Raw genomic sequence first — 16560 nt, 5'->3', positions numbered from 1 at the left:
AATGTGTTCTTTGGGGTCATGATAGCCTCTGAAACAAGGTTTGAAATGTGAAACTCAGTCCTAAACTTGGAAAAATTTATCTCATCCCTGAAGACAAGACAAATTCATCAAAGCACAATGGATAGAGCAGTATACTTGAAGTTAGGAAGGCCTGAGTTCAAATCTAGCCTCAGACATTTACCAATTATATGATCCTGGACAAGTCAAACCTCTGTCTGCCTCCATTTCCTTATCTGTAAAATGGGAATAATAGCACCTGACTTCTAATGTTATTGTAAAGATAAAAAGTGATATTTATAAAGTTTTTCAGGCAGCTAGATGACCTGCAGTGGATAGCGTATCAGCCTTGTCAGGAGAATCTGAGTTCAAATCTGATCTCAGACACTTAATACTTCCTAGCTGTGTGACTGTAGGCAAGTCACTTAACCCCAATTGCCTCAGGGGGAAAAAAAAAAGTAAAGTATTTTTCAAACCTTAAGGCAATATGTAAATACTATTACTACTATCATTATTATTACCCAACGAATAGGAGAAAATAAAAAATAGTATATAATTAAGGGCTAAATTATGTAAATGTTAATTAAATGATACAAGGGACTATCAAAAAAAGAAATCAGTATGGACCAGAGTGGTCATGGAAGATTTCATGAAAGAGGTAAGGCTTGTGTAAAACCTTAAAGTTTGGACGGGAATTGGTAGACAAATAGGAGAAGGGTGAACAGGTATAGGGAAGATTATGAACCAAGGCATGGAGATGGAGAACAGAGGTACAAATAGAATGTGGTGGCTGGGGCTTTGCCCTAGCATTCAAGATTCAGAAGATGTACAAATTTTACTAGGATTACTCCAAAGGTACCATACTTCTCCCTGGCTGGTGGCCAGGGAGTAGAGGGCAAGAGCCTCATGTCTACTCCACAGCTCCAAAGGCTCACTGGCAGTTCTTCCCTTTCCAACCTCCTGACACAGCTTAGAACCCTATTCTTACCCCTTCATTCTTTTTCTTCTTTTTCCTCTCTTCCCTGTAAGTAACAGTTCTATTCTTTTCAGGAATAATCTAGAGAAGAGAGAGAGATGACCCAACAGCTATTTTACTTTCTTTATTAGGAAAAATGACCTGAATTTGGTACATATATATAGCTGTTACTTGGCATTAGCACAACCATAAACATAACACAGCCTCTGCAAATGATCAAAAAATTTCCTTTAGCTTCTAAATTTGCTTGAATTGAGGCTCTCAAAGGTTCAAAATCTTTTCCAAGGTATAGAATGGTTTACTTAAATCTGAAAGGACACTCTGGAACTCTCAATGTAGAAGGCAAGACAGCTATTATCAGCCATTCCCTTTTATAGATGAGGAAGCTAAATCCCTTCAAAGTAAAATATTGTTGTACTCTCACACAGCTACTAAGAGGGAGAATTGGGACTAGATTCCAAAACTGGCCTTGTATTAGTTCACAGAGATATTACAAATGTTAAAAGGCATAAATAGTTATTACATTCTCTACAGATCATAACACAATAAGAAAAGTCATTGGTTCAAGAACTTCAAACAAAAGACACAGATCTTAATACTGTGAAGACAACACTGCAATGCTAAATAATGAGTGTGCCAAAGAAAAAGCCATAGAAACAACTATTCATTATGTAAAAGAAAACAATAATGATGATATATTCTAACATATCATTTTTGGATATAGAATTTAAATTTCTGGGATGTATCTAAAACTATCCTCATGGAAAAATAATCATATCTTTATAAATATACATTTACAAAATGCAAAAAGTGAAGACTAAACATATATTTTAAAAACTAGAAAGCCAATAAATAAACAAACTAAAAATAATTGCAAAAGAGAAGGTATTGAAAATTAGAGAAGAAATAGATAAATTAGAGGGGGGGAAACCTTATCTAATATGATTTAAAAGAGAGCAGAAAATCAAATTAATAAAATATAAAATAAGCAAGGTGAAATCACAACAAAACCAAAAGAAATGAAAAGAATAACCATAACATATTATGCACAATTATGTTAACAGAATAGAAAACACAAAAAAGTAGAGGAATACTTTCAAAAATATAGAATACTAGGGCAGCTAGTTAGTGTGGTGGATAGAGTGCCAGCCCTGAAGTCAGGAGGACCTGAATTCAAATCTGGCCTCAGACACTCAAAACTTAACTCTTTCTGGCAATATATATATATATATATATATATGTATGTATGTATGTGTGTGTGTTTTACTTAAAAATAAATAAAAGGCTTCTGACAAATTATCAGAAGCCCTGATACAGATTTTAAAAACTAATCTCAGAAAAGAAAATTGAATTGGTAAAGGAACTACTAAAGGAAAAATTCCTGGACCTTATGAATTCACAGGAGAGTTCTAACAAACATTTAAAGAACAATTAATATCCATACTTCACAAATAATTTACAAAAATAAATCTTTTATGATACATAGTCCTAATATTTAAATAAGAGAAAAATAAAATAGAAGAAAACCTATGGGGCAGTATCATTAATGAATGTTGACTCAAAAAATTTAAGAAATATAGATAGAAAGAAAGAGAGACAAAGAGACAGAGAGGGAGAGACAGACAGACAGAGACAGACAGAGATAGAGAAGGAGAAAGGGAAGGAGAAGGGAAAGAAAGAGGAAGGAAGGAAGGAAGGAAGGAAGGAAGGAAGGAAGGAAGGAAGGAAGGAAGGAAGGAAGGAAGGAAGGAAGAAAAAAGGAAGGAAGGAAGGAAAAAAGGAAGGAAGGAAGGAAGGAAGGAAGGAAGGAAGGAAGGAAGGAAGGAAGCAAGGAAGGAAGGAAGGAAGGAAGGAAGGAAGGAAGGAAGGAAGGAAGGAAGGGAGGGAGGGAGGGAGGGAGGAGGGAGGAGGAAGAGAAGGAGGAACGGAGGGAAGGAGGAAGGAAAGAAGGGAAAGTTGAAGCTGAAGTTACCTCTCAAGATAGGTAATGCCTCTTTTGCAGTCTAGATTTTCCCACAAAAAAACAAACATATTTGGGAGATGCTAGTTAGATCATTCCCTTCCCATCAAAACTACACTATCTGAAAAAATTCACAGGAATAATAAGAAAAATTAAGTTCTGGTCGCTTTTCCTTGCCCCTTTTGGCTTTGCTCTCCAGCTTCAAGGATGATACATTAATCAATTTCCTTCTCCAGGAGGGGCATTGCTCAAGAACTCCTAAACTATGGAACTTTGGCTCACACTTAAGGTAACATCTAAAACTGGTACTGCCTAAGAAATCTGTCATTTGTGCCTAGCAGACTAGATTTTGGAGTCATGCGGCCTAAGAAATTAAATCCCTCTCCTTTCTCTACATTCTATTCATGAACTCCCCTCTCAGGCAACATGAGCAAGCATCTGCTTCTCCCATGTGCTTCTACAAGGCTGCTTTTATTGCTCTGGCTGCTTCTATCCCTTGGGCTGGAAACATTTCCTCTCTGGTCCCTGGTGTCTGACCTCCTATGCTGAAAAAGCATATGCTGCTCCTAGATGCTTCTGCCCCAAGGCAGCCATTAATAACTGCCATGTTGTGGATTTCTAAAAGTGGCTGATTTCTTCAAAGTGTATAAAAGCTTTCCCACATTTAGTCTTCCAGGAAGCCCTGAAAATTATCCTATGTATAATCTTTGCTCAATTGGGGAAAGACCATGACCTAGACTTCCCATACCTCCATCAGAATCTTTCTCCTGTCCTTCTTTTAATCCATGGCTCAGATGGGAGGGGGAATGAGATTCTATATTAAAAATGTGTTATTATTTTTTATACAACAGAACAAAAAAGTATATGGTTCATCAGACCTGAATTCCAGATAACTAATCATCTTGGGAGCAATCAAACATAACATCCTCTGTTTGGCTTTTAAAGCTCTTCCTAACCTAACTCCTTTCAATCTTTTTTATACTTTACTTCTTTTCTTGTATTCTAAAGTCCAGCGGCACTGGCTTCCCTGAATACAACACTCCATCTCCCAAATGAGAGATTCCCAACTCCCAATTTCTCTGAATTTCATTAGTCTCATCTTCATTTTAACTGGCTGTCTCCCTAGCCTGCAATGCTCTTTCTCTTCAACTCTGCTTCCTGATTTCTTTGACTTCTTTCAGTTATCAGCTAAAATCTCACCTTGTTTAAGAAGTCTTTCTCTTTGTATCCCTAGGATTTAGCATAGTACCTGGCCCATCATAAACAATTAATAAATATATGTTGACATAACTTAATGGTCAGGAACCATATTCTGGTCTTAAAAAAAAAAAAAGGCACCAATTGATATGTCCATACTCTCCATGAGATGTTTTTTTACTCCAAACAAAGGTTCATGCCTGTAAACTCATAAAACTGATCAGGGTCTCCCCTCATCCATCTCACATTATTGCTGTCATTTTTTCACTGAGTGCCTTTGAATGTCACTTCCCATATTTGATCTTCAGTTTCCTCATATATGATATGAAGATAATAGCCTAGATACTTTCTAAGGAAAGGACTCTTCCAGATACGTTGTTTCTTTAAATATACTTTCTTACATGTAGCAGTTTTACCTGAGTTAGTTTCTCTTTCACTAATGATACAAATATACTCAAAAGCAAGAAAGTTGTAGTCAGTCAAACATATCCCAAGAAAGTAATTGCTTTCTTTTCTTCTTAAAACCTTAGCTACATAATGTCTGCTTAGGTTAGAAATGCCAAGGTAATCAATCCCTCAAGAAGCAGTATAACTTACTCCTTTCCTTTCTATAGATTCAATACATTCCCCTAATTACATTATTAACAGTGGACATTAACATACACATACACACACACACACACACACACACACACACACACACCATACAACACATACTGTGGCTACAAGGAACAAAGAAATGCAATAGGGCCTTGTCCTCAGGGAGTTTAAAATACAACTGAGGAGACAACACATAAATAAATATGTATATACAAAACTGAAGGAATAGAGAAACACTTCTGGCAGAATGTGAGACTTTAGATGAGACTTGAAGGTTTTGTCAGGGGAGGATAGAAAGGGAGGGCAATATTAAGATAAAAGAAAAGTTGTAAGAGTACAAACCAAGAATTGAATTAGATTTCAACTCTAAAGTATTGGAAGATTGATCTTGGTGTTCTTGAAAGAACACTGGCTTTGAAATCAGGAGAACTGGGGTTCAAATCCTACATTTTCCTCTCCTTACCTATGTAACTCTGGACCTCACTTAAATCCTCTTAACCTCAGTATTCTCATCTGTATAGTGCTGTGTGTGTGTGTGTGTGTGTGTGTATCCATCCAGAGAGGCTGTTATGTATTTGAGCTCAAAAAGGTAGCAAAGTCAAGCATTAGGAGGAATTTCCACTTTTGCGAGTCATCAGCCTCCTTTCTCAGAATGTCTTTGAAGACCTCTCAGAACTCAGTTCAATTCAGTAAAATGTATGTGTCCACTAGTACCAGAGGATGAGAATACAAAGACAAAAAGGAAATTGCCTCTTCTCACTGATAATGCCCTCTCAGCAGTCAGGCAGAGGAAAAAGTCCACGTGACTCAGTTGGGATAGGTGAGCAGGAAGAGATATTGAAAGCAGTGAAGCAAGCTCATGATTTAGAATCAGGAAACCTCTGTTCAAATCCTGAGTCTGAATTTAATTAACAGAATGAGTCTTTATTGCTTCTGTATCCCAAAGAGATCACAAAAGAGGAAAAGGATCCATATGTGCAAAAATATTTGTGGCAGTTTCAAGGAACTGGAAATTGAATGGATATCCATCAGTTGGGGAATGGCTGAATAAGTTATGGTATATGAATGTTATGGAATATTATTGTTCTATAAGAAATGATCTGCAGGATGATTTCAGAGAGGCCTGGAGAGACTTACATGAACTGATGTTGAATGAAGTAAGTAGAACCAAGAGAACATTGTACATGGCAACAACAAATTTTTGTAATGATCAACTGTGATGGCTTGTCTCTTTTCAACAATGCAGTGATTCAAGGCAATTTCCATAGACTTGGAATGGAAAGTCGATTTCTTGCCACTAAACCCAAGCTATGGAGAGGAAAGTGAGGTGACCTTGCACATACCTCCCTTATTCAAATCCAATTTACCTGTATGTCATGGCATCACCTCCCTGAAGTCATGGGCCTCTTACAGAACAAAGGACAAACAACAAGAGCCATCTGAATCCAGAGAGAGAGAGAAAACTATGGAGAGGATATGGATCAAAGCACTGTATTTTCACTATTGTTGTTTGTTTGTAATTTTCTTATTTCCCATGTGATATTTTCCCTTTTGACCTGATTTGTCTTGTATAGCATAACGAATATGGAAATATATTTAGAAGAATTGTACAATTCTTCTATCAGATTGCTTATTGTCTTGGGAAGAGGCAAGAGAGGGAGGGGGAGAGAAAAAAAGGTTGGCACAAGGTTTTATGAAGGTGAACAATTGAAAATTATCTTTGCAAGTATTTGGAAAAATAAAATACTATGGGGGGGGGGGAAGAAAAAAATCACTGAATCTCTCTGGGAGTTAGTTTCTTCTCTGTAAAATGTGAATAGAACTATTTTATCTACCTCATAGGGTTGTTATGAAGATAATATAGATATATAGCATTATTTTTATCTTAGAGTGCTAAAAAAAAAAGAACTATTTTTAATAGACTACAATTAGGAGTTTTACTATAGCTACTAACAATCTTAGCTAATCACATCTACAATGCAATCATTCAAATCACAAAACCAGAGCATCTATGGCCAGTTGGTGGCACCACACGCTAATTTCAGGGTCAATTTTCCCATCTCAAAAACTCACTCTACAAACCAGAACCTAGAAAGTAATGACAGCAAATAACCACCAAGCTAATTTGGATAGTGAAACTGTTTCCTTGTCATACTCCCTACCCCCACTCCCTAATCCTGTCATCACAAGTCAGCTGCCAGAAAGGAATGTTCTTAGATGCCAGAGGAGCTGCTTTGATCCTAAATCTGCTTATGAAAGTTTTCCATAGTACTGCCTGGCTCCCAAATTCTCTGAGCAGTTTTCATTCCTCTGTGCAAAGAGCACTGCTTGAACCTTACAAGGAAAGGGAAGAGGTTGTCACAGCTTGTGATCTGCATCTGCTGCCCCAAACCAGATAGCAGAAGAGCATCATCCACACTCATCACCCATGGAATTGACTAGACTAGGTATCTTAACTTAATTGCCACTTCTCTAGCCTAAAGGAGAGCTCCAATTGTGTTTCCAAGATAATTTCTATAATGCTAACTGTCACCTACTCATTTTTAGTAAAGGCAGCTAGGTTTAGTGGATAGAGTGCTAATAGTAAAGTCAGGAAGTCCTGAGGTAGAATCGAGCCACAGAAACTTAGTAGCTATGTGACACTAGACAAGTCAATTAATCACCGTTTGCCTTAATCCACTGGAGAAGGAAGTAGTAAAGCATTTCAATATCTTTGCCAAGAAAACCCCACGGACAGAATCAGTGTTCTGTAGTTCATAAGATCATGAAGAGATAGACATGATTGAAAAACAATCATTTTTTATAAACATTCGAGTGACACGTGAGCATGATTAATCAAAGATTTGTAGCACTTTTCTGGAGTGTGGACATGTTTGAGTGTAAATGTGTGGATGTTGTGTGTATGTGACAGACATAAACAGACACACACAACAGAGAGATTCAGAAAGAAACAGACAGGCAGAGACTCAATGAAAGAAAGAGTCAATAGCTTCCTAGATATGTGAATGAATGTGTAAGAATATGCACATGAAAGAATGTATTTCTCTGAGTAAGAGAAAAGTGAAGGAGAATTATTGTGTTGATTTCTGTGTGAATGTATGTGCAAGACTGGGTATATACAAGAATGTGTGTGTGTAAAAGAATGAAAGTGATGGTAATATATGTGATTATATATATATTCTCAAGAATGCCTTCTCAAAAGAATGTTGGTATGTTTGTATAGGTGAGAGAATGTGGGTGAAAGTGTTTGCAGTTAGGAGTTTGCATATGTCTGTGGGGGAGTATATTTAAACATACCATTGTGTGTGTCTTCTCATGTGAATATACATTGAGTGGATTGTGCAAATAGTATGCAAGCATTTCATGTGTGGGAAAGTGTCTATTGAAAACAGTTGTGAATGTTTCTCATCATCTCAATCATAGTAAATGTTTGATCACAAAACTACATTTGTAAAAATGACAGGAAAAACAAAATGATAAAATACCATAAACTACATGTGCCCAGAATGTATAAACAACACCTCAAATGTGGCTGTCAGCTTGCTAACTCATACAGATGCCAAACAGAAGCAGGGCACCTTCTCAAGAATAGAAGTCTATAGAATCAGAATATTTTAGAATGGAAAGGGACGTTAGAGATTACTTAGGCCAACTCTCTCATTTTACAGAAAAGAAAATTTTTAAAAATTAGAGAAAGGGAAATAATTTGCCCCAGGTTGTAGAAATCCAGATTTTTCTGAATTAGAAATTGAGGGGATGCTCATCAATTGGGGAATGATTGAACAAATTGTGGTATAGGAATGTAATGAAATATAATGTTTTATAAGAAATGATGAGCAGATAGATTTCAGAAAAACCTGGAAAGACATGAACTGATGCTGAGTAAAAGGAACAGAAACAGGAGAACATTGTACACAGAAATAGCAACATTGTGTGGATGATCAACTTTGATAGACCTTGCTCTTCTCAGCAATACAATGATCTAAGACAATTCTAAAAGACTCATGATGGAAAATACTATTCAAACCCAGAGAAAGAAGTATGGAGTTTGAATATAGATCAAAGCATACTATTTTTACTTTTTTGTTGTTTTTTCTTTTTAGCAGTTTTTTTTTCCCTTTTGTTCTGATTCTTCTTTCACAACATGACTAATGTTGATATGTTGAATATGATTGTACATGTATACTATATCAGAATGATTGGCACCTTGGAGAGGGATAAAGGGAAAGAGGGAGAGAAGGAGAATAGAAATCAAAATTTTATAAAAGTAAATGTCTAAAATTAATAAGTTTTTTTAAAAAGAAATCCAGATTCACTGACTCCAAATCCCATGCTCTTCCTCTGACATCAAATTAGATTATTGATAAACACCAAAGAGCTAAGGTTTTTCCCTCAGATGTGGTTTTTGTAAAAGATTTTGTTTCATCTTCCAGCATCTGTAGGTTTAGTACTCGAAGACAAGTTTTTAAAATATATTTACACTCACCCATCAGATGCCATTTGTTATCACAAGGACAGGGCTTGCATAATTTGTGACTATTGCTTTGTGAAGTCAAAGAATCATATTTTCAAAGTTGGAAGGGACCTCAGAGGTCCTATGATCCAAAATCCCCCCTAATGTGGAAATCCCTTCTGAAATACCCCTAATTTATAGCTATCTATATCCTGCTTAGATTTTATAGTGACAGAAAGTTAGCTCACAGTCTCACTAGGCAGTGTGTCACATTATTATATAGCTCTAATTATTAGAAAGTTCTTTGTATTGAAGTGAAATCTTTTTTTTTACATACCACAATATATTTATTATTTTTTTAAATAACTTTTTATTGACAGAACCCATGCCAGGGTAATTTTTTACAACATTATCCCTTGCACTCACTTCTGTTCTGATTTTTTCCCTCCCTCCCTTAACCCCCTCCCCCAGATGGCAAGCAGTCCTATACATTTACTTACAGTATATCTAGATACAACATATGTGTGCAGAACCAAACAGTTTTCTTGTTGCACAGGGAGAATTGGATTCAGAAGGTATAAATAACCCGGGAAGAAAAACAAAAATGCAAGCAGTTTATAGTCATTTCCCAGTGTTCTTTCTTTGTGTGTAGCTGCTTCTGTCCATCCTTGATCAACTGAAACTGAGTTAGGTCTCTTTGTCAAAGAAATCCACTTCCATCAGAATACATCTTCAAACAGTATCGTTGTTGAGGTATATAATGATCTCCTGGTTCTGCTCATTTCACTTAGCATCAGTTCATGTAAGTCTCGCCAGTCGTCTCTGTATTCATCCTGCTGGTCATTTCTTACTGAACAATAATATTCCATAACATTCATATGCCACAATTTACCCAGACATTCTCCAATTGATGAGCATCCATTCATTTTCCAGCTTCTAGCTACTACAAACAGGGCTGCCACAAACATTTTGGCACATACAGGTCCCTTTCCCTTCTTTAGTATCTCTTTGGGGTATAAGCCCAGTAGAAACACTGCTGGATCAAAGGGTATGCACAGTTTGATAACTTTTTGAGCATAGTTCCAAATTGCTCTTAGGTGAAATCTTTATCTACGGTTCCTAGTTGTGTCTCTTAGGAATAAGCAGAACAAATCTAATCTCCTTCAATCAATCAATCAATAAGTATTTATTAAATGTCTCCTATATGTCAAACATAGTGGTAGATACTTGGGAGTACAAAGACAAAAATTATCTGTTCTGGTAGAGTTTACATCCTTCATGACAGTCCTCCCACTCTATATTCCTTCCTGTCCCTGGATCTCATGCAATGGTAATGTCAAGACCATACTATTATCGGGCATTGGCACAGGGATCCCCTGTGCCTCTTGAAGTTTCCTTTGGTTTCTCCCCAGAGTAGATATTAGCCCCATGATCACTAATGATAGCAATAACTAATGTCAAAGAAAGGTCTATTGGCAAAAGGTTTCCCTCTGTGAGCAAAGCATAGGGGAATGGCCCTTGGTCATTCCCTAGTCACTCAAATCAGGAACTATATAAACCTTCCATCTACTGTGTATATATCTAATTATTCATATAGTCTCCACTCTCAAATCTGTCTTCAGACACTCACTAGCTATGTGACCTTGGACACATTATTTAACCCTGTTTGCCTCAGTTTGTTCATCTGTAAAATGAGCTGGAGAAGAAAATGATAAACCATACCAGTATCTTCTTCAAGAAAACTCCAAATGGGGTCACAAAGAGTCAAACCTGACTGAAAGAAATCAATGACAAAAACACTAATGTAAGACTTAAGCAACCCAGGGTCTGACAGTTGTAAGGAAGCCATCCTTTCCCCATGAGATGCGTCTCGAGCCTACTTAGGAATTTCAATCACTGGCCTAGGATAGAGTAGTCTAATCAACCCTAGGCATTTTTTAAAAGGAGGGCCATACTGTGTACTGATGTCTAAGTCTAACCACTACAAGATTGGTGGTGATAAGACTAGACTCAGGCCAGCCAAGAATTCATCTTTACTTGTCAGTCAAGAAGCATTCCTTAAGGACTTACTGCGTACCAGGATCTCTGCTGAGCACTGGGAATACAAAGAAAAGCAAAAAAAAAAAAAAAAAAAAAAAAAAAAAACAGAGAAAAGACAAGATTGTAAAAGAGGACATGGTGCACCCCAGGGAGGAATAGGATGGAAAATAAGACTCCGTTGTCAGTGGCTTTCTGCACTGATTGTTAAAGGATTGACCCAAACAAATAAAAGGTCCTTCTTTAGCATGCAACCTAAAAGGTTTCGTGAATGTAAAAAAGAAGCCAACATAGTTGACCATGGTTCCCAGAACTACAAATGGACTGATTTTTTCATATTTCAGCTGATTATTTTTGTACCATCTACAATTGATGTAATCATAGACTTTGAGCTTTTTTTGAATTTTAATTTCACTCCTTTGTGGTACTTCAAGTCTGACCTTTCCTCATTAGCAAAGGAGAAGAATTATAAACTCACCTACTGTATTTTCAAATTATGAGAAAGCTGTTATGAATTGGTGTTAATGTGCTTTTCTAATTAAAAAAAGAAATTCTAAGCCAGAGAATATGTAAAACTTAATATGAGTCAGTAGTGTGAAGTGGCAGCCAAGGAAGCTGATGCAAGGTTGAGCTGATTTAATGGAAGCAGAGCCTACAGGACATAAAGGAGGTGACTGCATGGCTATTCTCTGCAATGGACAGGCCACGTCTGCAGTTCTGGTCAGCTCTGGACAGCACATTTTAGAAGGGACATTGACAAATGACTATGGATAGGTTGAGTAATGATGGCTATATAGAATCCAAACAGAAAAAGAATGTCCGTAGTAAGGTTCTCCTATCTCTAGATCATGTTGTTCATCATAACAAGAGCACAAAGAGCACAGGACTGAAAACCAAAAGATTTTAATCCAAGTACCAATTCTGACAGGAATAACCAGTAAACAAATTTTTAAAAAAAGAAATTCATATGCTGAAGTAAATATCCCCCTAAATCACCAACAAATTAGGTTGTTGGTTTATTAGTTATCTTCAATATGATTTAGTTCATCTTCTGAGATTGTTTTACCTGGTATGGCAGCTATAGTTTCTTGAAACCATATATGATATGCAAAAATGTTTGTGGCAGTCCTTTTTGTAGTGGCAAGGAACTGAAAATTGAATGGATGCCCATCAATTAGAGAATGACTGAATAAGTTATGGTATATGAATGGAATGGCATGGTATTGTTCTATAAGAAATTATATTCATGCGAATTTCAGAAAAGCCTGGAAAGACTTACATGAACAGATGCTAAGTGAAGTGAGTAGAACCAAGAGAACATTGTACACAGCAACAAGATTATGTGATGATCAACTGTAATGGACTTGGTTCTTTTCAACAATGGAGTTATTCAGGGCAATTCCAATAAACTTGTGATGGAAAGAGCCATATGCATCCAGAGAGAGAACTGTGGAAACTGAATGTAGATCAAAGCATAGTATTTTCATCTTGCAGTTTCTGTTGTTGTTTTTTGCTTGCTTGAAGTTTTTTCTCATGTTTTTCCTCTTTTTGATCTGATTTCTCTTATGCAGCATGACAGATATGGAAATGTCCTTAGAAGATTTACACATGCTTAACACATATTGGATTGCTCACTATCTAGGCAAGGAGGAGGGAAGAAAATTTGAACACAAAGTTTTGCAAAGGTGAATGTTGAAAACTATTTTTGCATGTATTTGGAAAATATTCATCAATATGTCAAATTCTATTTAAATTTGATGCTATTGCTCTAATACAACTGTCTAATAGTATCCTCCTATTTCCTGCCTTTATACTGAACTTTATACTTCATGCTCACTTCATACCTCTCCTTCACCCTAACATTTTCACCTTTTGTTAATCTTATCTTCCTGAAAGGATCAGCTTAGATGCCACCTCTTCCATGAAACCCATGAAACCATGAGCAAGAAGTCATCTCTTCCTCATCAAATCTCTCACTTCCCTCATTTCTACAAGTCTTATGGATTTAATGATATTCTTATATATGTTATTCACCTGCTAGACTTCTTTAAGAATCACAAGTTTTTCTTTTTCATCTTCGTATCCCAGTCTTCTAGCATTGTGCCTTGTACATGGTAGGATCTAATAAATGTTTTGTTGAATTTTTTAATAATTCATTGTACTCCCTATAGTAACTAGAATAGTGCCCTGAACATAATAAGTAAAAGCTTAATATGTTTGTAATTAAATAATTTCTCTTCGTATGAATGAATGAAAAAGCATTTATTAAGCACTAGGGATAAAAATAGAAAAGTAAAGGTAGTCCCTGATTTGAAGGAGATTATATTCTAAAAGAAAGAACAACCTATAGAGGGGAGTGGTGGCCAGGAATAGATATTTTGCTTTGGGATACTAAGTAGATTTACATGCCCTTTCTTATAGCAGTGGTCATGTTGATTGTTGCAATTCCAGTAATAGAAAGCAAAGACTGAGATGGAGGAAGAGAAGAAGAAATGGAGGAGGGAAAAAAGGCAACATAGCTGGCAGGAAGATGCTAGGGGAATAAAGTGAAGCAAGGGTGGAGCCAGCCTCAAGATATGACCATGACCATTTTCACCAAAAAGGATAGCAGGAGGCCCAGGGCCTGGTAAGTCCTCAATACATCCTCTAATGGCATTTGATTTTATTAATAATAGAACCAGATGTTTCAAAAATTCCTATTAGTTCATAATCAAATTTTGGGAAAATGGAAAGTATGAAAATGTTTCAATGAAGTTTGGAAGCTCCACTAGATTGCTTACAATCCTGGAGCACATTTTCCATGATAAGCCAGAGAACAACTTACATTTACGAGGCACTTTTCATGCAACAGCCTAGTGGTGCCAGTAATATAAATATTGTGGTCTCCATTTTGTAAAGAAGTAAACAGGCTGAAAAAGGTGATCATAGAGTCCTAGGTCTAGAAGTAAAAATTACCTCAGAGTTCATCTAGTCCAACTCTCTCTTCTCCAAGATGTAAGAATCGAAGACCCTGGAGGTTAATTTAGCAAATGTCAAACATTAAACAATTGCTGAAGTTGCAACAAAAACCTAAATCTTATAACTAACTGCAAATTAGAGTTTTGTTCTATGATAATACACCACTTTACATTAGGGGATCAACTTGACTGGATTTGTGATATCCTTTTACTTAGGAGAAAACATTCAAAAATTCATCCAAAAGAAAACAGGAACAGGAGTTCTCCTACAAAGAGGTGAGTGGAATTCAAATTCACATATAATTAATTCACTGATAAATATCTTTTTTGAAGGTTAGCTTCTTTATGACAGCTTTTATGACCCATAGTAAGTCATAATGTAAAGTAGTAAGGAAAAAACTCAGTTACTAAGAGAGGCTTATTTTCATTTTAAAAATGCATTCATCAATAAAATAATACTTAATACAGAGACCAAGCCTGGCCTGGGAAGAGTAAAGAAAACGTACCTACTCCCTTCATTATAGAAGTAGCCAAAACAGACCTAATTAAAAGAGATCAATGAGGAAAGTACATCTTGCTAAAAAAAAAAATACCACAGATAGTGAAAGAATATCAATACTATTCATATATGAGTTGAATGGCAGTTTACCCAAATTTGTGTGTGTGTGTGTGTGTGTGTGTGTGTGTGTGTGTGTGTGTGTGTGATGTATTGGTAACAATGGCAATGGGGTTAAAGGGTTTGCCCAGAGTCAAATAGTTAGCAAGTGTTAAGTATCATTTGATACACATTTGAACTCAGGTCCTCCCTACCCAGGGCCAGTACTCTATCCACTGTGCCACTTAATAGTCCTATATACCCAAATTCTAAAATGAAATGTTAAATTACTTACAGGAGGAAATAAACAAGTGGGGGTTATAAATGGGGAATTTCAACTTTCCCCTCTCAGAACTAGATAAATCTAACCATAAAATAAATAAGAAGTTAAAGAGATAAATAGAATTCTAGAAAAGCTAGATATTATAGACCTCTAAAGAAAACTGAATGAAAAATAAAGAAGCATACCTTTTTCTCAATTGTAAATGGTACCTTCACAAAATTTGCCATGTCATTAAAACCTCCCCCAAACAATGCAGAAAAACAGAAACATTAATTGCCTCCTTTTCAGACCATGATACAATAAAAATTGCATTCAATAACAGCCATGGAAATATAGATTTAAAATTAAATATTAAGTAAATTATCTAATCCTAAAGAATGAATAGGTCAAAAAAATCATACAATCAATAATTTCTTTAAAATAATAACAAAATTAATGTGATATACCCAAAATAGTATTCCAAAGGCTTACATCAATAAAATACAAAAAGAATAGACAAATGAATTGGGTATACAATTTTTTAAAAAAACTAGATAAAGAACAAATTTTAAATTTCCAATTAAATACCAAATTAGAAATCCTGAAAACCAAAGGAGTGATTAATAAATGTGAAAGTTAAAAAAAATTGAACTTACAAATAAAACTGAGATCTGATTTTTGGAGAAGAGGCAATTTAAAAAATTGTTCATTTGATTTTACAAAGAAAAAAACAAATTACCATTACCAAAAATGAAAAGGATGAATATCACCAATGAAGATAAAATTCAATTTTTCCCTAAGAAAAAATTTCCAGTACCAGATAAATCCACAAGTTCTTCATTTAAAGATCAATTATTGAAATGCAATACAAATTATTTAGGAAAATAGGCAAAGAAAGAGTCCTACCAAATTCCTTTTATGGCTCAAATATGGTGTTGATACCTAAACCAGGAAGAGCCAAAACAGAGAAAGAAAACTACAGACCAATTTCCTTAATGAATATTAATACAAAAATTTTAAATAAAATATTAGCAAAGATATTATGGCAATGCAAAGAACATACAAGGCTAGATTTTGACTAGGAATGCAGGGTCAGTTTAATAATAGGAAAACTATCAACATAAACTATGTCAATAATAAAAACAACAGAAACTACATATCTCAATAGGTGCAGAAAAAGCTCTTGATAAAACATAACACCCATTCCTTATTTTTAAAAACTTTAGAAAACATGGGAATAGATGGAACTTTTCTTAAGATAATAAGTACTATCTACCTAAAATGATCAGGAAGCATTATTTATAAAGATAAACAAGAAGCCTTCCCATTAAGATCACAGATGAAGCAAAGATGTCCATTATCATCACTATTATTCAATATTGTACTAGAAATGTTAGGTGTATCAATAAGACAAGAAAAAGAAATTGAGGGAATTAGAATTGCAATGAGAAAATAAAACTATTATCCTTTGGAGACAAAATGATAATATCCTTAGAGAATTCTAGAGAATCAATTTTAAAATTACC

The sequence above is a fragment of the Antechinus flavipes genome, chromosome 1 (genome assembly GCF_016432865.1).
Source record: "Antechinus flavipes isolate AdamAnt ecotype Samford, QLD, Australia chromosome 1, AdamAnt_v2, whole genome shotgun sequence".
Classification (NCBI taxonomy): Eukaryota; Metazoa; Chordata; class Mammalia; order Dasyuromorphia; family Dasyuridae; genus Antechinus; species Antechinus flavipes.
The sequence above is the reverse complement of the archived record's forward strand: the minus strand, read 5'-3'. Positions refer to the sequence as shown.